The following is a 22,739-nucleotide window of genomic DNA, read 5'->3' as shown; positions in this document are numbered from 1 at the left end:
TGCTAAGACCGTTCCCATGAAAGCCCAGACTCCTGCTGTTGCTGCGCGGTTGGCGAGTCAGACACATTGCCATATATGTAATAAGACACTAGGTGACAAATCAGTGTTGGACCATGACCACCTGACCGTGAGATTCGTGGCTATGCGCATTCTAAGTGTAATCTTGCATTTAGACTGCAGAAGAACCAACTGGTGGCTATTTTCCATAATCTTCAGAATTATGACGCCCACTTTTTGATGAGACCATTAGTCTCACGTCATATTGCACAACCTGACGGTTTCTCCATTTTGGAGAACCCCGGGGAGGTCAGGGTTATAGGCACGTCTCTTGAAAGTTACAAGAGCATAACAAAGTACATACCGATTACCGGTAATGATGCGAGAGGAGGTACTCGAACAGTGCGTTTAAGATTCATTGACTCCCTTAACTTCCTAACTTCATCTCTGGATACTCTGGCAGGTAATCTCTCGCCTGCTCAGCTGAGCCTCACTCGTGTCCAGTTTCCAGAAGACGCACAGTTTGATCTAGCTCGTAGGAAAGGGGTGTTCCCATACGATTTCGTCACTAGTATGGCAGAACTGCAGACGACCTCACTACCCCCTAGGGAAGCATTTCATAATGCTCTTAGTGGGACTGACGTGAGTGACGGGGACTATGCTCACGCTAGATCTGCGTGGAATGTTTTCCGCTGTAAGACTTTGAACGATTACGCGTTGCAGTATTTGAAGGTGGATACGTGTTTGTTGGCTGACGTGTTCGAGAATTTCCGTTCAGTTTGTTGCCAGTCCTATGGCTTAGATCCGGCGCACTACATTACGGCCCCATCACTTGTGTGGGACGGTTTGTTGAGCAAGTCTGAGGTGTGTCTGGAATTAGTCACCGATCCAGATATCTATCTTTTCTTGGAGAATGCTGTTCGGGGTGGGATCACCAACGTTAGTCGGCGCTATGCGAAGGCTAACAATGTTTACATGAGCGATTATGACTCCAGCCTGCCGTCTTCCTACATCTGTTATTTCGATGTAAATTCTCTCTATGGTCATACGATGCTTGGTAAGCTTCCGGTGGGCAACTTCCAGTGGGTGCAGGAACTCGAATATGCAAACTGGAACTTTAGCACCATGGACACCGATGGTGACTGCTCATGTTTTATAGAGGTGGATCTATCCTTTCCGCGTGAATGTCATGACCGGCTATCAGACCTGCCGCTTGCACCCGTGAATGGCGTACCAGTGAACGGCAATATGTCAAAGCTCTTATTGACACTTGAACCGCGAAAGAACTATGTTTTACATGCAAAAACACTGCAGCACTACCTTACGTACGGGGCCGTTCTTGACAATGTTCATCGTGTTTTGCGCTTTGAACAAAAATCCTGGATGGCGTCGTACGTACGGTATAATCTGAATTGCCGTGCTCAGGCAGCGAACCCCTTTGAGAAATCCTTCTATAAATTAATGAATAATTCCGTTTTTGGCAAATCTTTGCAGTCGCCGCGTAGGGAGCGTGACATACGTGTGGTTTCGCGGTACGATACCATATATGGTGCGGCAGAGTTGATAGGTCGTCCGTCATTTAAGGCAAGGCGGATCGTCGATGGGAATCTGGTCCTCATTGAGTTAGTCAAAGGTTCGGTAACCTTCAACAAACCCCTTTACACTGGTGTGGCCATCTTAGATTTATCCAAATTGCATCTCTATGATTTCCACTATAACTATATGCAGGTTAAGTTTCCCTTTCCATCTCTGCACCTGCTTTACTCAGATACCGATTCTCTTCTGTACCACATCGAGTGTCGCGATGTGTATTCTTCGATTCTCCCCGATTTGGCTTCTCGATTCGACACTTCGAATTATGCTCCAGATAATGCTCAAAGGTTTCCATCAGTCAACCACGGCATGACTGGTGTCATGAAGGATGAAGACGCTGGACGCATCATTACTGAGTATGTTGGTCTTCGCCCCAAACTTTATGCATACAAGATGGACGATGGTGCTTTTACGCTTAAAGCCAAGGGTGTGAAGGCCAGTGTACTCAACTCGCTACTTTTTGAGCAATATCTGGATTGCTTGCAAACAAATTCACGGGTTTGGGGGACTCAATATCATTTTCGTTCACGAAATCACATTGTTTGTACTGAACGCGTGACTAAGGTGGCGTTGTCATCAGGTGACGACAAGCGTAGCATTTCCGATGATGGAATTAGCACGCTTCCATGGGGACATTACCGTCTAGATCCCTGAACCTGAGTTCCCCACATAATAAGAGATTCTAATTTTTATTTTATTTTATAATTTTCCAGTTTATTTTTTTTTGTACTATCCTCATACCTTGGTACGCTCAATAAGCATTGCTGCTCCGAGTCGAGTTGTAGGAAAACAACAGCACTCCAAACTCCTCCTCCGCTCGGAGTGGCCAACTGGGTAGATGGCAACCAACTTCGATTCATTGCCTCCCCCTTCAGCCATAAAACATTAAGAATGTTAAACAGAACTCATGCACTACTGTACTGCGCATGTGGAGATAAAACCATCGATATGTTTAACATGTAGAGATTGCACTCATCTTATTTACACGGTTCAGATAGTGAATCTGATAGTTTTCTTTAAATGCTAGTCTGTTTAATAATTTAAAGTAAATTTGAGTCTATCCTGATTTTAAATGCTAATGTGGTTAAACTTTGTTGCATGTCATCTTTCCGTCAAGACCAGGTCAACTATAGTCTTCATTCTGTCTCTGACAATTCCATAATGAACATGGCTGCTTTTGAGGAAATGCGCGATTGCATTGAATATGCGCTTCATGCTTGCATCGGCATGAATATAGATGCGATAGTACACCATCTAGAGGTCTCCGCGATCAATTTGTTCGCTGCATTTCCAGAGGAATACGAGTTTCTAACATACCTTTACAACGGTATTATAGCATGCTTTGAAGCTGTAATGGAGGCTCAAGAGCAAGTGGAGCCAGATGATGGAGTGGACAGCGGCTTCGGAGAGAGTGACGGTGAAGCATAATGCTTGCGCCCTTGTTAAACATGGAAAATAGGCCTCTCGGGGAAACTCGCCATGTATAAAAAAAAGGAGTTAACGCATCTAATGCTGTACCTCCTGAGACATAGTCTCTAAGGTGATGTGGAAAGCAGCATACCACTATAAATTCAAACACAAGTTTTTATTTATTTATTTTTTTTTTCAGCTTACACTCCAGAGAATCTTCTGCCACGTCGAGACGAAGAGAATGAGACTACACATCATAGTTATAAATTCACTATCACTAAATAATAATAATGAGCTTACACTATTATTAAATGCATTACAGGAAAGCTAACACTAAAGTATGCCTATAAGAAAAAATTTCTTATGCCTGCTTCTGATGCATATAAAGGAACACATATCATGATCATTCAATATGGTGCACTCTGTGCATGTAAGGGAACAATCTTTTCGGTGCACTCTGTGCATGTATTGGAACGAGTCCTTGGGTGTATCATGTGCTTCCAAGATGGTGGGGCTGTTGAATCCAAGATGGCGGAGAATTGTTTAAAGGTTGTAATATTTTTTAAATTTAAATATCGCGCCCTCTGGTAGCAACACTTGTTACTAAATATATCGATTAGCATTCGACCTATCGAATGGTGCTGCACCCTGGCAGCTGAAATATGAAATAAAAGTAAATATATCGATTAGCATTCGATCTATCGAATGGTGCTGTGCCCTGGCAGCTGAAATATGAAATAAAAGTAAATATATCGATTAGCATTCGACCTATCGAATGGTGCTGCGCCCTGGCAGCTGAAATATGAAATAAAAGTAAATATATCGATTAGCATTCGATCTATCGAACGGTGCTGTGCCCTGGCAGCTGAAATATGAAATAAAAGTAAATATATCGATTAGCATTTGATCTATCGAATGGTGCTGTGCCCTGGCAGCTGAAATATGAAATAAAAGTAAATATATTGATTAGCATTCGACCTATCGAATGGTGCTGCGCCCTGGCAGCTGAAATATGAAATAAAAGTAAATATATCGATTAGCATTCGATCTATCGAATGGCGCTGTGCCCTGGCAGCTGAAATATGAAATAAAGATGGCGACGGTGGCACACTCTGGTAGCTAACTTGAGAATCAAGATGGCGGCGCCTCTGGCAACTAATTTTTGAATTTGCCGCGCGATACTAGCGACATCTACCAGCCAACTTGAGAACCAAGATGGCGGCGCCTCTGACAACTAATTTTTGAATTTGGCGCGCGATACTAGCGACATCTACCAGCCAACTTGAGAACCAAGATGGCGGCGCCTCTGGCAACTTATTTTTGAATTTGGCGCCATCTGGTAATCTGTGCTGGAATTAAAGATGGCGGCTGTATAATAATTTTAATTTCAAATGTGGCGCCTTAGGTATGCATTAAGGAAGGCAAAAACACCCTCCCCCATTTATCATAAACTTGCCGTCAGTACGTAGCATATATAGATTATTTATTCCACCATATTCCAATTGGTCTCGTGGTCTAGTGGTCAAGGCGTCCGCCTCGTAACCACGACATCCTGGACGTTTTCACGTCCCATGGATCGAATCCCAGCCTCGGCACTGAAAATATTTTAGTTAAAATAAAATAATACCTGCTGCTACCTGGTGGCGACCAACAGAACTATATGACGTCACACAAGATGGCGGCCTCCAGCAGACGAAACAAGATGGTGGCCAGAAGAAATCAAGATGGCGGCCTCCAGCAGACGAAACAAGATGGCGGCCAGAAGAAATCAAGGTGGCGGCCTCCAGCAGACGACACAGAATCATGACGTCACGATTCGAAGTTGGTGGAAATTTCTAGAAATACAAAATGGCGGATTTGCGAATTTGCGATTTGCGGATTTTCGGATTTGCGGATTTGCGGATTCGCGGATCTGCGGATTTGCGGATTTGCGGATTTGCGGATTTGCGGAAACTGTGGAAATTTCTAGAAATACAAAATGGCGGATTTGCGAATTTGCGGATTTGCGAATTTGCGGATCTCCGGATTAGCCACTGGATTAGCGGATTAGCCACTGGATTAGCGCATAAAAAACTGGATTTGCACATAAAAACCATAAAAAATGCGTAAAAAACCATAAAAATGGGATAATCCCCGGATTACCCCGCTCCCCCCTCGTCTATGTTCCAGAGTCGGCACGCTCTCCCTACTTAGGTGGGTTGAAAGGTACAACTCTGTTGTAATTATTCTCGAGTTATATGATGGCATTGTTTTGGCTCTAGGAATAATTTCTGAATGGTCAGATAAAGATTCTGCTAATGCTGCACACCAGTTAAATTGTACAGTAAAAAATGTTTATTTTGTTGTTGCTCTGCATGTTATAAATCAGGTATTTTCCTACAGCAGCATTTTATGTAAGCTACTACAACAAAGAAATGTTGATTTGAAAAAGGCATGTGATCTTGCAGAGGATACACTACAGGAGATAAGAAATATCAGAGAAAATGCAGACGCTGAGTTCACCAAGTTATTTACTAATGTCGCAACAAAGGCTAAAAACTTTGATTTTCAAATGAACAAACCAAGGACAGTTGGCAAGCAAACGTTGAGATGCAATGTGGAAACTGATACTTCAGAGGACTATTATCGAGTCGCAATATACATCCCGTTTTTAGATGCATTCATAAATAATTTGGAGGAGAGATTTACAAAACACAGGTTAATATTGACAGGATTCCAAACATTGTTGCCAACAGATCCCACCAAATTTTCTGAGGAAACATTGAATGACTTTCAGTATTTGGTGATGTTCTACAAAAATGACTTGCATGGTACAACTGACGAACTAAAAATAGAGCTGAGGTTTTGGTACAGAGCTATTGCTAGGCTGAACAATGACGACAGGCCAAAGGATGCATTAAGTGCTCTGAAGCATTGTGATGAAAACATGCTACCGAACATTAGAATTTTGTTGCATATATTAGCAGTACTACCTGTGTCCACTGCTGAAAATGAAAGGACTTTTTCCACTCTGCGTAGACTGAAAAGTTATTTAAGAAGTTCTACTTCTGAAACAAGGTTAAATGGTTTATCTCTCCTGCATATATACAGGAACTTGACACCATCAGTTGACACAGTTTTGGACAAAATGACGGAAAAATCAAGAAGAATGGATATTTGTTTAAAATAATAATATTGCCTTGTCGTGAATAATAGTTTTTAGTAGTGTTTTTTTTTAATAGTGTACCACGAACATTTCATTCATTATGTCTGCAATATGTATCATCAACTGTATTTGACAGAACTGATGCAGCATTGTTAAATATGAGGCTTTTGTTTCCTGGAAGGACAGACGGAACTTTGGTATGTATTATACTAGATTAGATTTAGACGGAAAAAAAAGTGTATTCCTGAAAATTAGAGACTTCCAAAATTACTATAACCAGTAAAAGATTAATAATATATTACCTTTAAAGTGTGTAATGCGCGAACTTAACACATAGTGTAAACAATTGTAGTTACTTCATTTCGATATATATTTTTCCTTTCCTTTGGCTTCGGGCCTTCAGTAGTAAAGATTGGTGATCGCTGATCAGTGTTATTGTAGTATTACATTTGTAGTCTGCTACCGTGAATTACTTTAATTTTTTTTACAAATTAGTTTGTGTTAGTATATAAAAACTAAGAATTGTTTGTGCGCTAAGTTTATCTCAATTTTTGCATAATTTTGGACTGTATTTCTGCAGTTTTAACTAGACATATTTGTGAATTTTGTACCCTTTGTTTTTATTCGTAGAGTGAACTTAATTTGTGTGTGTGAATGCAGTAAAAAGCAAACCATCATTGTCAGTGATTTAAGTTGCACAGAATGTGGACTTTATTGCATGCTATGATTCTCATGGTATTAAAATAATACTGATTTCGAGCGGACGAGACCCTGGGTTTGATAAAGGTATCTTTGTTTCATTCTTGTCTAAAACAAAATTTAGTACCGTACTAAAAATTATTCTTTTTTCTACCAGCAGTATATTTAATAATTTAATACAAAAACTTCTTAAATAGCACAAATTTTCACCTACAAATCCAAATTTTCCCGGAGGACCTCTTTATTTTTGAAACCGATGTTCCTTCATAAAAAAACTTCAAACCCCCCCCCAAAATAAATTCCTGGGTGCGCCTCTGGATGTTACACATAAATTATCAACATGGCGTGTGAGACTCGCCTTCAGACTGGTCGCAGCAAGATGGACGCATGTCGCTGAGGAGGTCCGTATGTGGTAGCTGTAAGGGAATGGAATGAAACGGCCCGCTTTATATCTCCGGAGTCCGGAGATACAACCGGGCCGAGCGAACATGCGCGCGGAACGATGTGCCGTGCGTCTATACCTCCCCCCCCCCCCCCCCCCCACCATCTGGTTTAGGCACTAGAGCGCTCGAATGACGGAGAGGATTTGTGCATCTTAGAGCCATTACTTATGTTAGCGCCGAGTGCAAAACAAGTTACGAGCGTAATGAACCTGATAACAAGCCACTGTGTGTGTTACTAGCAACCAGCTGATTTTGCGATAGCATTATCGGTTTTTCAAAGAGAGAATTTATTTTTAATTTTACTATGTATTTACGATTTGTCCGTAATTCCTTTTCGTACCATAAATTTCGTTTAAGGATTATTTTTATACTTATGATTTATGTTTAAGCATTGAATAATATTTTGTTGGTAAAAACATATTAGGGCTAAAATAATTCTTCTATTTATCAAATATTTATAATAATATATAGCATACGTCTGACTCGTTTAAAATTATCTTTTCAACCAAATAAGAAAATAGCAAACTAAGTCAAAATAAATAAATAAATAAATAAATATATATGTGTGTGTGTTTCTAAACATCAATGCAATTTATCTCCACATAAAGATAGTCATTAACTACATTAAATAACAATAGTAAAACGTAGTAACCACTATAGTGTTATTACATTCACACCCATATAGTTTCATTAAATTTTCGGGAGAGCGATAATAAAAAATGTGACAATAATTTATTAAAATCTATTTTATAAAAATTTCAATTGATAGAATACAAACTTACGTGCAAATTTAATTAGAAATTATTAAATTTATTTTATTAGGAGAAAGATGATACAATACAATCTATTGTTTTGAGTAGTATATAATAAATGGTCCAAATACAGGCTTCACCAGGAGACGTAAAGGCCGATCGCCATCTTGGATACTGAAAACAGCGTAATTTCCATACTTTTATTGATAGTGCTTTAAAGCTCTAGGTTTAAAACTTTATTATTGTTTATATATTTTTTTAATAACCACTTGCTAAACTGTTTAATAAAAATAGTAATTCACCAACATTTCATTTGGAACGGAGATACTGATTTTTTTTTAAAACATCAATAGGTGTTTTTATGTAAAAAAAGAACATATTGATACATTATATGCCATTCCGTGCATGATAACTGGTGTGGAAACTGACGAATTAATTTATGTTCACTTTTTATGTTTACCTCCTTGCTCCAGAAAGAAACCCTGTGCAGCAAGTGAGCTTGCATCACAAAGTCCCTGAAGCTGTGTTTGGCCTCGATACGGTGTATTTGTTTTTTGTCCCATGACTGTAGCCACGAGCAGTATAAGAGACCCCTGAACCTCAGACAGACGTAGAGCGACTCCAGGTTGTTTCGTGAGAGACAACAAGCATTCACCATGCCTCAACCGTGCTGTGGAACTGGTGAGACGAACAGCGCAATTAAAATAAATAAAACCGAAGTAACTGTCAGCCTGTGTTTATCATAATATTACATGTTTAGTAGTATTCATTTTAGAAAATTACATACCTTATCAAACATAACGGTATGTTATTTTTTGTCTGTCTGAACGGAATGTTTCAAGTAAAAAAAAGTCGATGCGATGTTATTGACATGAAGTTCAAACAATTTATAGATAGTAACCTCAGAATTTATTTAGTATTTATTTATTGTGTTATCTCAAACGGGTACAATTAGGTGTAATGATAATTATTTACGAAGTATTAATTTATATAGTGTGGAGATTTAACTTCACTCATAATCTAGAAGCACGTTAACATTATAATGGAACCTGCTTGTGGGTCATTGAATTGAAATATATATTATACTAATCATTTCATTTCAAAATATTACAATTTGCTGTTATTTTGTTTGATCAATGAAAATTGGTATAGAACAATGGCTGTATTTTTTTTCCAATACAGTAATAAAATAAAGCAAATGTTGTTTCTACAGTGTAAAGCTATTTGTTGTTGTTTCCAAGTAAGCCAATCCTCTATTTTTTTTGTGTTTGCTTCTGAAAGTAAATCATAAATTTTATATCTAGGGAAGCTTTAATGCATCATGAACGTTATTGTGCATATTAATAAACAATAACCCTCCACATTTACTATTTCGATAATCTGTCTTGCTATGCGGTCCTCATGAAAGAAGTCACAGAGAAAGAGAGAGATAGAGTTCAAAAGTAAACTATGATTTTAGGTTTCAACCGTTATACCCATGTTGGAAATTAAATTAAATAAATGAATAAATAAATATTTTTATCTGGTGTGGCCGTTTATTCCGCCACAACTTCGCGAGACAATTCTTCACATTTTTTTCATTTTTTTTTGAGTCCTCCAGTATGCACGTTCTTTTGTTTCGCTTGTTTTGGGATTGGCTCGTCTCAGGGCGAACACTGCACGGCCATTTAAGAATAGAGTTGAAGTGCGTACTTACACGTACTTGTCCCCGGAAATGAAATCACGAGCAACTGTCCGAACTGGAAGAGAAGTATGCGAGTATACATTTTATACAAACTCGTGTACATTTCGCGTGTTTCCAGTAATGTCACCATTTTAAAGGCTCCTTTTAAGATTACATTTTGATAGAGCACTTTTTGTTAAATTAAAAATTCGTAAAATAATTTTCTCTGGTAAATTCACTAGCTTAAAAATATTAATATTTTTTACACTGTTATGCTAAATTTCCAACAAATGCACGCACATATACCGATAGTAAATAACGTAAAACAATTTTAGAAAAATCGGTACATGACATTAAATTCATATGTTTGTAGTTGAGTGTAAGAACTTACTACAATTTTTGCTATGATTGAATAAATTTACTGTAAGCATAAATGTTGACAACCTATTTAAGTGTTGCTCGTACTTCCAGATAACCACATCTTCGTAGAAACTACTCCGAGTTCTCTGTAGGGATGTAAGAAATATAGACATGCGTGGAAGGAAAAAGAAGAATGTTTTGTTGTGGATTAAAATTTTTATTTTTAAAACATTTTACTAATACTCAAAAATTATTCTCGTCACTTCGTGTTAAAAACAAAATAACCGCACATTCACGAAGACACCTGGATACGAAGGACAAAGCGTGCAGAGCACTCGCCTCCCACCAATGGGATCAGGTTTGATACCCGGTGGCGTCTAAACCCGGGTTTTCCGCGAGTGGGAAATGTGGTGGACATTGTCGTGGACTGGAGGAATTTTCTCAAGGTGCTCCCGTTCATCCCACCAAATAGTTCTTCCAGTGCTTCGTTTTCTTAACATCACCCTTTGACATATGTAATGACCTCGTTGTTGTTGGTTGCTCATTAATTTCGGTATGCGTTATATAACAACGGTACAACAATAAAATAAGGAAACATATTGTAGGAATATTTCCTCTTGATCATGTATCGTTTTTATTATACAAAATTATTATTTAGTTCCCTTAACACACATGATTACGTAGACTTAAATTATACTTGGTAATTTCGGTTATTATAATATATTATTGTACACTTGTTGTGTTGCAGATCCGGCTTGCAAGTGCGCGCCGGGCTGCAAGTGCGACACTTGCTCCTGTGCCTGCGACAAGAAGTGAAGGAGACGTCATTATCTCTGGGTGAGTTCACAGTCAAATAGTATGTGAGACCACAAGAACACCGTAAAACTGTCTTGCTATTCCAACGTTTCAAACAGAAGCTAACATAAATATTACAGTTTACACATTGTATGAAAATGTATTCTGTCAATTACCATTAATTTTTTTTTAAGTAGTGTATCTAGGCTTCTAACTTTGCTGCTTAGATGTTCAATATTGTTATTTTTTTACAAAATAAAATTCTTTGTTTTTATATCTAATAATTCTTTGTGAATTAAAATTTGTAACTGATTGAAAATTTTTAAATTATAATTTATCAAATTTTAATACATCTGAAAAAAAAAATTTTAACAGAAACGAAAGCTGTATGATGTATGATTCGGTCTTTATTGTTTCTCATTTTTCTAGGTTCTCGTACATGGATTAACACGTTTCCATACCAACTGACAACATTTCGAAGAACTGAAGACATGAAGATTGAAAGATTATGAATCGTACATTATAACTCTTCAATAACTTTAATAAATTTATTTTAATACCTGATATGTTGTGTATTCATTAATATTATATGTATTTCCCTGTTGTATTTAAATTTTACTGATAAACTCATAGACATAAAATGTATTAAAATAATGAAAATAATATTGATTTTTTTATATTTTGAAGTTTTATCAATGGCGTAAACTCAAATTTTATATTACAGTAAACAACACTCGTAATATAATATTAGCGTGTGTGTACAAACAACAAGTGATTATTAAACGAGGAAAACATATGAAATATAAATGCTAAAAAATGTGAAATAAAAATATGTATCGTAATAAATTCGGGGGCATAAAAACACGAAATAAAAATTTAAATTGTAAGAGAAGATTAAACGCAAAAAATTATATTCATAAATAACACTAATTTTAAAGTAAGTTAAATTATTAAGTCTAGTAGACCCTACTGTTTAGAATATATGATATTTTAATTTTTTTGGAGGATAAACTTCAAATTTTGCAAGCATAAATTTCAAAGTTATGTAAGAATTAAATATAAACTAAGTTAATGAATAGTTTTAAACGTTATGACCGATTAGGACTAGTAAACATATAACATATAATACAAATGATTTTATTTTTATAAAAACTATAGTTAATGTTTTGTAACATTTACATTTTAATGTAACAATACTCTTATGAAAGTTTAAAAACGACTTAATGTTATTAGAATTTATTTTAACACTACACATAAATTTATTTTATTGAAATAAGTTGTTTGATTGACCTTTTTACTAATTCCTTCCCATTCCAAGCAAAGTATGTCAGTTATTGCAATACATCAATAAACTTAAATACCTACATTTATTAACTTAAATGAATCAAACACATATGGGGTAAAGTTATTTTTTTCGTTCACTATGAAATATTTTGCATGTTCAAGAAATTAAATATGTGTCTCTGTGAAAGTCATTAAAATTTTTTTTTGTATATTTCTTCTTGGTAAAACTATCAAACTACAAACAAAATCAACTAAAATAAAAATTATGTTCTGGTTTATAATGATTACTAAAATAAATCAAAAGTAGAAAGATTCTGAGAAACTATTACATGAAAGCTTAGTTACAATATATATATATATATATATATATATATATATATATATGTATATATATATGTATATATATATTTAAAAACAATAACTTCGAATTATATTAATGAAGGTAGATATTCATTGCCTTCCGTTTTATTTTCAACGAAAAGATTTTTTGAATGCATTCATTTTTCAGCTCATAAACCAGTATTATCTTTATATTTGATAAAAAAGCAGTTATAACTATTTTGAGCTTACAGTAAGTTAAAATCTTTCATGGCTGGGGTTGCATTAGTACTGGTATGTAGGTACTTCGCCCATAAAACTGAATGGATAAAATACACTCAGAAATAATTTAACCGTAATTTGTTTTAAATTGACAATTTTGTATGCTTTAATAAAGAAAATATTGTGTAGTAGTACTAATATTTCCTTTCTAAGTCTTCTATAATTAATGGTTTGAACTAGGATTAAGTCAATGGTATATTTTTACTGTTTGTATCTTAGCACAGTTGTTAGAATATTTGCATATTTTGAATCACTCAAAATTTTATTTTGGTAGTATTTTTTTCATACCGATTGTACATTTTCCCAACATTTTTAATTAATAACGTACAATTTTTATAAATGTTATTCTTAAACAACAATAAATTTTGTATAAAAATTACATATTATTACAATTTTGCTCTACGTCTTTTACTTATATTATTGACATTTAAAGGAAATAGTTAAAGCATTTTGTGGTTTTAATATTGACGTGGGTAGCTAGAACAATGATGTCATCCACAGTTGCTACCACGAGTAGGTAATCAACATCTGCAAGAAGATGGAGGTGAGCAGCAGTTGTTGCCTCGACCTTGAGAACAACAACTGCAGGTGCAACCAGGTGAGCAACAGTTGTTACTACGGACACGTGAGCAACATCTGCAAGAATGATTGGGTGAGCCACAGTTGATATCGCGACTTGATGAACAACAGTTGTTGGCTCGACCTGTAGAGCAACAACTGCAGGTGCAACCAGGCGAGCAACAACTGTTAGAATGGCTACGTGAGCAACATTTGCAAGAGCGGTCGGTTGAGCAACATTTGTTATCACGACTTGATGAGCAACAGTTGCATGAGCCACCAGAAGAACAGCAGTTTCTGGGAGAAGATCCTCTACCACTTATCTGTTTGCAGCTAGTGCCTGAAACATACAGGACAAGAAATCAACGAATATGTCAGCACACTAACTACTATTTTTTAATTAATACATAATTTAACAATTTTTAAATAAACTAAAAAAAATATTTAAATATGACGCTAGTATTACACAATAGGTTTTATAAAGGCTATGTCTCACACACCATGGGCGTATATGCCGAAGCGCCTTTTTGAATGGGTCTTGCTTTACTCTTGCAAAATCGTGTCTGTGAAAAGGGGTTGGTAAACGTTTTATGGAAAAAATTTATTATATTTGAAAGTTTCCTGTTTATTGCATGCATATATGCCAAAGTCTAGGCAGTATAAAACATACAAGCCACTACCTAGCGATGTCTTGTGTCGGTTAAGACCCATGAGTGAAACTCTGGGGCCGCGTGGGCTCCTGTGCGATTTTCTGTGGGGCTCCATTACGAATCTCACAGATTTGCGTGCCTGTCACACATCATGCAGTAATAAGTTTCAGTACGTGTTCATACTTAAGATTGCTTGCTTGAATTTCTACAGATCAGAAAATATCGATAAGTAAATATCTTGAGATTTAGTTGTGAGCCAACTACAAATTCAAAGAGCTTACGGAAGAAAATTTAAGGAAATTGTTTTTATTTAATTAATAGTAGTAATGACAAGAATATAAAATTACTAAATCGGCATATGTGACCGAGCTTCAAACATAAGTTCTAAAATTTCAAGTATTTTTTTACTCACTACCTCTATTTACAAAATAATTAACAAAAGAATAATTTGAAAGATGCTATAGATATTTATGGATGCGTGATCCTATTCTTTTTAGGAAGCAGTGTTAATGGTATAATACGATCGGAGACACATAACAAATCTAATCTGCTAAGAAATAAGACTAGTGCACAAAATGGCCAAAAATGGGTTCAAGTCAACTGTCTGCTAACATTAATACATATCATGTTCATGTGGTTTTAGTAAGTAGTAAACTGTTATTACGACTTAAAATTGAACTTAAAGAAAATAAGACATTATTTTACAATATATAGGGAACTTTGGCTGTATTACCTCATTGCCTGGCAACCTAGTAATAATTTTACATATGTACTTGTATTATTTTTCACTGCTGTGGGATATTTGGTGAAATATTTCAAGCAACGGGTTCGACACATGTTTGCCAATCTCGAGGTGTATACCCAGTAAACAATTTCTGTAATTTTAATAAAAATTCCTTTGGACACCAGTTTCCAAGAAATTGTTTGTAATACTACAAGAAATATATTTTGTTCATTTGTACAACACATGGCTATGGTTATATTTTCAAATATAAAGTACGTTTTTCGAGATAATATAGAGTATTCTTTGTAACGATACGGGCCCACGTTGTAGTAGCCAAATAAGCTCTGTAAACTAACGCCACACGTTGTGTGTGACAAATTAGTGTTGTAAGCTTATATTATAACATGCCCCACAGTGTGTGTGAGCCAAAGAGTTCTCTGTGAACTATCATGAGCATACAATAAAAAACAAATATATAATAATAAACAGTGAATAATATAATGGAATTGGGCGCCTTATGTTATGGATAATATAACCAAGTGATCATTAGTAGAAACCCCAAATGGTACTTAGTCATAACAATAAAATAGAAACATTTATTTTTATAGAATACTTGACAAGTGTAATATACATGAATTCCATAACAGATTTCTCGAATAGGAACAAAATAAAATAATTATTTCCAAATCTATAATTCGTTACGGTAGGCACATGGGTAATAGTTCATCAATTTTCGATAGTCTATTCAAATTGGTTTATTATTTGCATCCAGTTAGTCAGACACGAGAATCCTGACTCCTAGGACCACTGGGCCTGTGTGTTACAGTTTGTTGATATAGTTCGTTAAATCCAATAAAATTAATGAAAACACGCCAAACTTTAATTACGTGCGAGATATTAATAATGTTCGCTGGGACGGAGTTATCGACGTACGGCGTTAACGTCACTAAATATTTGTGCAGCCGGCCATACCTGAATCCTGGTACAAGGGAACTTCTCAACCTTATATTTCGCGGATTATTTGTCACCGCGCGTTGTCTTCATTTGCCGACGTACGGAGGAATTTTTTTCTCGCGATCAACCACAACTTCGTAGTTAACCACAACGCCGATCAGCTACAAACAGCCGAATTCCTCACGGAATTATCACCGAAACACCTTATCTTCCCGGCGTCAAAATTCCCTTTTTTTTTCTATATTTAAATTCTACATTGTCGGTACAAGCCAACCAATCAAAACGTCGACGTTAAGCGTCTTTATTAGAAGCGCCCAATTATAATGTTTTTGTTTAGAACACGGTGGAGCTTTGTTGATTTAATGCGTCGTCATGGCAACGTCCGAGGCCGCTGACGCTTGTGACCACGCCAAACAAAACACTGCCGGAAGTCCGGGGAACGAAACAAAAACAAAACAAATGAGCATCAAAACAGCTGCAGTGAACCTGTAAATACCGTAGTATTACATCTTGAATGAATTAGTGGAAAGTTGTTATTTTAATTGATTTTCATACAGTCATTTTATTTAAACTATGTAAAATATATTAGAATATTAATATAAATACAAATTTTCCTTTTATAATGCTTATTAATGAGCATTGTTAATGCTCGAAAGCTTTTTAGGAAATTGTTTTCAAATAACATTAACTATTGGAGGTACTGGGAAAACAAATATCATAATTGCCTGGTTAAGAATAAGAATTCAGTATTACTGCAAACACTATTTTGTAGTGATACAATAGTTTTTATGGAAACGTAAACAATTACAAATATCTGTAATATTTTATGAATTTTTCCGTTTCACTTACAAAAAAAACATTACAGTGTAGAAAAAGGAGCGCAGATTATTGTAAAAGAAAGACGTGAACATATACTGGTGGTTTAGTCACATAGCTAGGAATTGTCAGGTGAAAAAATTTTGTGACGTAGTTGAAGTTACTTTCAACCTCACCAGCGCCATATTGCGACACCCAAAAAACATTGCGGAAATGGTGTTGACAAAGTTTGAAGAATTTTAAAAAGTATGAATTAGAATGTTCTTTGTTTAACACCATCACATCCATAAACTACAGTTCTTTAAACATATTTTACAATAAAAACATTTAACTCCAGCCAATGTTCTGTATGTCCTGTAAACTATAACATCTGCTAGACAACAGACGGCTTCACATGATACCTATATCTGTTATATCTGTGTCATTTAACTTGTAGGAAATTTTACATTTCTCAAAACTTTGTTCCATTATTGAAAGTGACTTGCAAAACGGTTTCAATTATTAAATTTTCAAGCAGCACACGATGTTTGCTTATGAACACTAACAAACCACACAAAACTGTTACCGTTATTACACATTTCCGTTCTATGAGACTTCCGATCAATTTCTCCCACCACCATACCGAAAGATCGCGCTTGCGTTTGCGATACGACACTCACCTTCAGACTGGTCGCAGCAAGATGGACGCATGTCGCTGAGGAGGTCCGGACAGGCTAGCTGTAACGGAATGGAATGGAACGTCTCGCCTTATATCTCCGGAGATACAACCGGGCCGTGCGAACATGCGCGCGTAACGGCGTGCCGTGCGCAAATCACCCCCTCCCCACCTACCCGGGCACTAGAGCGCTGGAATGACGAAGATGCTTTGCACAGCTTCTTAGCGCCGTTACTCAATGTTAGCGCCGAGTGCAGAGAAGTGACGAGTGCAGCGTACCTGATAACAAGCCACCGTATGTTACCAGCAACCAGCTGCTTTGCGATAACATTATCGGCCTTTCGAAGAGAGTGTTTATTTTTAATATTACTAATTATTTACTTCTTGTCCGCAAAACATTTTCGTGCTATAAATTTAAGGATTATTTTTATAATTATGAATAACGCTTTAAGCATTTGGTATTAATTTGTTTATAAAAATGTTTAGAGACAAATTATTTTTTTCTTTATCAACCATTTATAATAATATAGCATCTGTCTGAGTCTTAAAAAAAAAGATTTTCAGCCAAATAAAAAAAAACATAATTAATTAAATCACATATATATGTGTGTGTGTGTTATTAAATATCAATGCAATGCAACATTACTCTATCTACAAATAGTCATTATTTCTACATTAAATTACAAAAGTAAAACTTAGAAACTACTATAGTGTTATTATATTCACACTCATTTAGTTTCATTGGAATTACGGAATAGTGATGATAAAAAATGTGACAATAATTGATCAAAAACAACTTTATAAAAATTTAAATTGATACAATACAAACATAAGTACACCTTTCATTAGAAATTATTCAATTTTCTTCATAAGGAGAAAGAATACACAATTAATACTAATGATTTGAGTAGTATATAATGTACGGTAAAAGCACAATTATACAATATGTCAGTCTGTGCATAATAACTAGAGTGGAAGCTGAAGAATATATTTATGTTCACTTTTCATTTTAATCTCCTTGCTCGATAATGAAACCATGTGCAACAAGTGAGCTTGCATCACAAAGTCCCTGAAGCTGTGTTTGGCCTCGATACGGTGTATTTGTTTTTTGTCCCGTGACTGTAGCCACGAGCAGTATAAGAGACCCGCCTGAACCTCAGACAGACGTAGAGCGACTCCAGGTTGTTTCGTGAGAGACAACAAGCATTCACCATGCCTCAACCGTGCTGTGGAACTGGTGAGACGAACAGCGCATTTGAAATAAACAAAATAGATATATTTCTGTCAGCTTGTGATTTTTTATGATATTACATATCCAGTCGTATTCATTTTAGAAAATTAGATTCCTTAACCTATATAACGATTAATTTTTTTTGTCTGTCTGAACGGAATGTTTCAAATAAAAAAAAAGTAGATGCGATGATATTGACTTAAAATTCAAACAATTTCTAGATAGAAACTTCAGAATTTATTTAGACTTTTTTTATTGTGCTATCTCAAACGGTTACAATTACGTGTAATGATAATTATTTACGATGCGTTAATTTCTGTAGTGTGGTGTTTTAACTTCACTTATAATTTTAAAAGGACTTGAACTTTGTAATGGAACTTGCTGGGTCATTGGATTGAAATATATTTATTAATATATATATATAAATACAAATTTCAGTTAAAAATATTTAATTTTGCCTTTAGTTTATGTTTTATCAATGACATTTGATACAGCACAAGGGATGTCTTTTTCCAAAATAGTAATAACTTAGAATAAAGCTAAAGTAGTTTCAACCATGTACAGCTATTTGTAGTAGTAGTTTTCAAGTAAGCCAATCCACTAATTTTTGTGTTTGCTTCTGAAAGTAAAACCATTTATTTGATATACTGTTAAGATTTAATCCATCATGAACATTAGGGTGCATATTAATAAATAATAACCCTCCACTTTTTCCATATAGATAACCTGTTTTGTATGCGTTCCTCATGAACGAAGTCACGGGGACAGATATACTTTAAAGTAAACTATGATTTAAGGTTTCATCGTGGTACCCATGTTGTAAATACAGTTTAATAAATTAACATTTTTAATTGGTTCCATCCCGCTACGACTGCGTGAGTCAATTAATCACAATTAATTTGTGAGTCCTCCGGTATGCACATTCTTTGTTTATCTGGTTTTGGGATTGGCTCATTTCAGGGTGAACACTGAACAGCCATTTAAGAATATAGTTGAAGTTTGTACTTACACGTACTTATCCCCGGAAGCGACTTTACGAGCGATTGTCCGAACTGGTAGTGAAGTATGCACGTATACATTTTATACAAACCCGTGTACATTTTGCGTGATTCAAGTATTGTCACCATTTTATAGGCTATTTTTTAGATTAATTATTGATTGAGCATCTTTTTTAATTAAAATACTCATTAAATAATTTTTTCTGAATTATTTGTTAGGTTTTAAAAACAAAATCTTTACACTGTTATGCTAAAGTTTCAACAAATGCGTGCACATATACCGATAGTAAATTACGTCAAATTTTTTTAGATATTAGAATACATAACATTAAATTCATGTGTTTGTAGTTTGAGTGTAAGAATTAATTTTTTGTAAAATTATATAATTTTTACTATGATTGAATTAATTTATTGTAAACATAAATGTTGACAACCTATTAAAAAGTTGCTCTTACTTCCAGAAACTACTCCGAGTTCTCTGTTGAGCTGTAAATAGTAGAATCACGCATGGATGGAAAAAAAAAGAGTATTTTGTTGCAGATTAAAATTATAACTTTTAATAAAATTGGTTCAATTTCCAAAATTATTCTCGAAAGTTTGTGTAAAAAATAAAATAAAATAACCGCACATTCACAGAGACACCTGGATACGAAGGTCAAAGCGTGCAGAGCACTCTTCCCACCAATGGGATCCGGTTCGAAACCTCTTGGCGTCTAAACCCGGGTTTTCCTCGAGTGGGAAACGTGGCGAACGTTGTCGGAGACTAGTGGAATTTTCTCACAGTGCTCCCGTTTTTTCCACTAAATAGTTCTGCAAATGCTTCGTTTTCATACCTTCACTCTTTGACATATCTAATGACCTTGATGTTGGTTGCTCATTAATTTCGGTATGCGTTATATCACAATGGTATAACAATAAAATAAGGAAACATTATAGGAATATTTCCTCTTGATCATGTATCGTTTTTATTATACAAATTTATTCTTTAGTTCCTTTAACACACAGGATTACGTTGACTTGAATTGGTGTTTAACTTCATATATTATTATATATTATTGTACACTTGTTGTGTTGCAGATCCGGCTTGCAAGTGCGCGCCGGGCTGCAAGTGCGACACATGCTCCTGTGCCTGCGACAAGAAGTGAAGGAGACGTCATTATCTCTGGGTGAGTTCACAGTCAAATAGTATGTGAGACCACAAGAACACCGTAAAACTGTCTTGCTATTCCAACGTTTCAAACAGAAGCTAACATAAATATTACAGTTTACACATTGTATGAAATTTATTCTGTCAATTACCATTAATTTTTTTTAAGTAGTGTATCTAGGCTTCTAACTTTGCTGCTTGGCTGTTCAATATTGTTATTTTTTTACAAAATAAAATTCTTATTTTTATATCTAGAAATTCTTTGTGAATTAAAATTTGTAACTGGTTGAAAATTTTTAAATTATAATTTATAAAATTTTAATACATTTGAAAAAAAAGTTTTAACAGAAACGAAAGCTGTATGATGTATGATTCGGTCTTTATTGTTTCTCATTTTTCTAGGTTCTCGTACATGGATTAACACGTTTCTTTACCAACTGACAACATTTCGAAGAACTGAAGACATGAAGATTGAAAGATTATGAATCGTACATTATAACTCTTCAATAACTTTAATAAATTTATTTTATTACCTGATATGTTGTGTATTCATTAATACGATATATATTTCCCTGTTGTATTTAAATTTTACTGATAAACTCATAGACATAAAATGTATTAAAATAATGAAAATAATATTGTTTTTTTATATTTTTGTGTTTTATCAATCCAGTAAAACAAGCATTATAGTACAGTAAAAAACACTCAAAATATAAAAATGGCGTATGAGTACAAACAACAAGCAATTATGAAAGAAGGAAAAATGTTAAATGTAAAAAAAATTTAAATAAGAACATGCATCGTAATAAATTTGAGGGCATAAAAACACGAAATAAAAATTAAAAATTAAGAGAAGATTACACGAAAAAGTTATATTCATAAATTACACTAACTTAAAAGTTAGTTAAATTATTAAGCCTATTATTGTTAGATTATTTGATTTTTTTGGATGATAAGCTACAAAAATTTGGAAGCGGAAATTTCACAGATATTTAGGAAACCTTTTTGAAAAATTTATTGCTTAGTTTTTATATCGTGTTTACGAATTAGGACTAGTAAACATATAACATATAATACAAAAGATTTTATTTTGATAAATACTCTCAGTAATGGTTTATCTTATATATAAAATTCTCGTGTCACAGTTTTCGTTGCCATACTCCTCCGAAACGGCTTGACCGATTTTGATGAAATTTTTTGTGCTTATCCGGTATCTATGAGAATCGGCCAACATCTATTTTTCATCCCCCTAAATGTTAGGGGTAGTCCACCCCTAATTTTTTTTTATTTCCAGTTTTTGGTAGGAAATCACCATGGCAACGGCTGTTGCTTTGTTGATGCTTCATTCGTCTCTATGGCAACGGCTATTTCATTGTTAGTGCAGTCCTCATCACCGTTGAAATTTTGCAAGTACTTTAAATATCAAAAATTGCCATACTCCTCCGAAACGGCTTGACCGATTTTGATGAAATTTTTTGTGCTTATCCGGTATCTATGAGAATCGGCCAACATCTATTTTTCATCCCCCTAAATGTTAGGGGTAGTCCACCCCTAAATTTTTTTATTTTATTTTTTAGAAAAAATTTTTAATTTCTATTTTTTTATGATACAACATACAAAAATACATACAATCCTCAATTTTCACCCTTCTACGATCAACCCTTATCTTTTAATAGCCATTTTAGTAATTTAATCATTTTTCCTCTCCGGTCGAAAACTGATCAATCGTCATTTAATTAGTTATCCCCGCCAGATGTCTACAGGTGTCACTTCTGACCCAGTAAACAGCACGGAGTAGGGATGAGAACGAAGCCGGTCTCCTTTCTTTCTCACTCCCTACACAGTTGTCGGCCATCATTATTGTTTATGCATCAAGTGTAGTAGTAACGTTGACAACTATTATTTTGCTATTTCAGTGTAACTCTCATATTAACTTTTAATCATTCCTATTTTATCAATAATAATTAAATTATCAATTTTGAGTGTATTTTGCACGATTAGTTAATCAAGTGATTTTATAACCTCAAAAGTACTCAACACGTGACACGAGCTTCCAATAACAACGGATTTTGTGTTGTAAGTATACTTTTTTTTATTTATATCGAAAATGTTGTTGATCTTATAAAAATGTAATTTTAATTTAATTTTATTAAAACAATGTAATTGAACAATTAAGATTTTCATAGTTTCCAACAAATCAATCATTATGAATCTTTATTTTGAAATGTCAATGGAAATATTGGTTGTATGAAAAAATTATCTCCG

At 34.8% G+C, this 22,739-nt stretch overlaps 2 long non-coding RNA genes across 2 annotated transcripts; one reads left to right on the top strand and one right to left on the bottom strand.

The window, feature by feature from the left end:
• Positions 1-13,001: 13,001 nt before the first annotated feature.
• On the bottom strand, positions 13,002-17,294 carry LOC134539058 (uncharacterized). The gene is made up of 2 exons (XR_010076255.1): positions 17,103-17,294; positions 13,002-13,639 (listed from the first exon to the last, which is right to left on the bottom strand). It is a non-coding gene; the product is annotated as an uncharacterized LOC134539058 (long non-coding RNA).
• A 49-nt stretch (positions 17,295-17,343) lies between these two features.
• Positions 17,344-21,011, top strand: LOC134538754 (uncharacterized). Its single transcript, XR_010076209.1, has 4 exons — positions 17,344-17,393; positions 18,224-18,335; positions 20,405-20,493; positions 20,877-21,011. It is a non-coding gene; the product is annotated as an uncharacterized LOC134538754 (long non-coding RNA).
• The last annotated feature ends 1,728 nt before the right edge of the window (positions 21,012-22,739 follow it).

This window comes from Bacillus rossius, chromosome 14 (genome assembly GCF_032445375.1).
Source record: "Bacillus rossius redtenbacheri isolate Brsri chromosome 14, Brsri_v3, whole genome shotgun sequence".
Classification (NCBI taxonomy): domain Eukaryota; kingdom Metazoa; phylum Arthropoda; class Insecta; order Phasmatodea; family Bacillidae; genus Bacillus; species Bacillus rossius.
The sequence above is the reverse complement of the archived record's forward strand: the minus strand, read 5'-3'. Positions and strand labels throughout refer to the sequence as shown.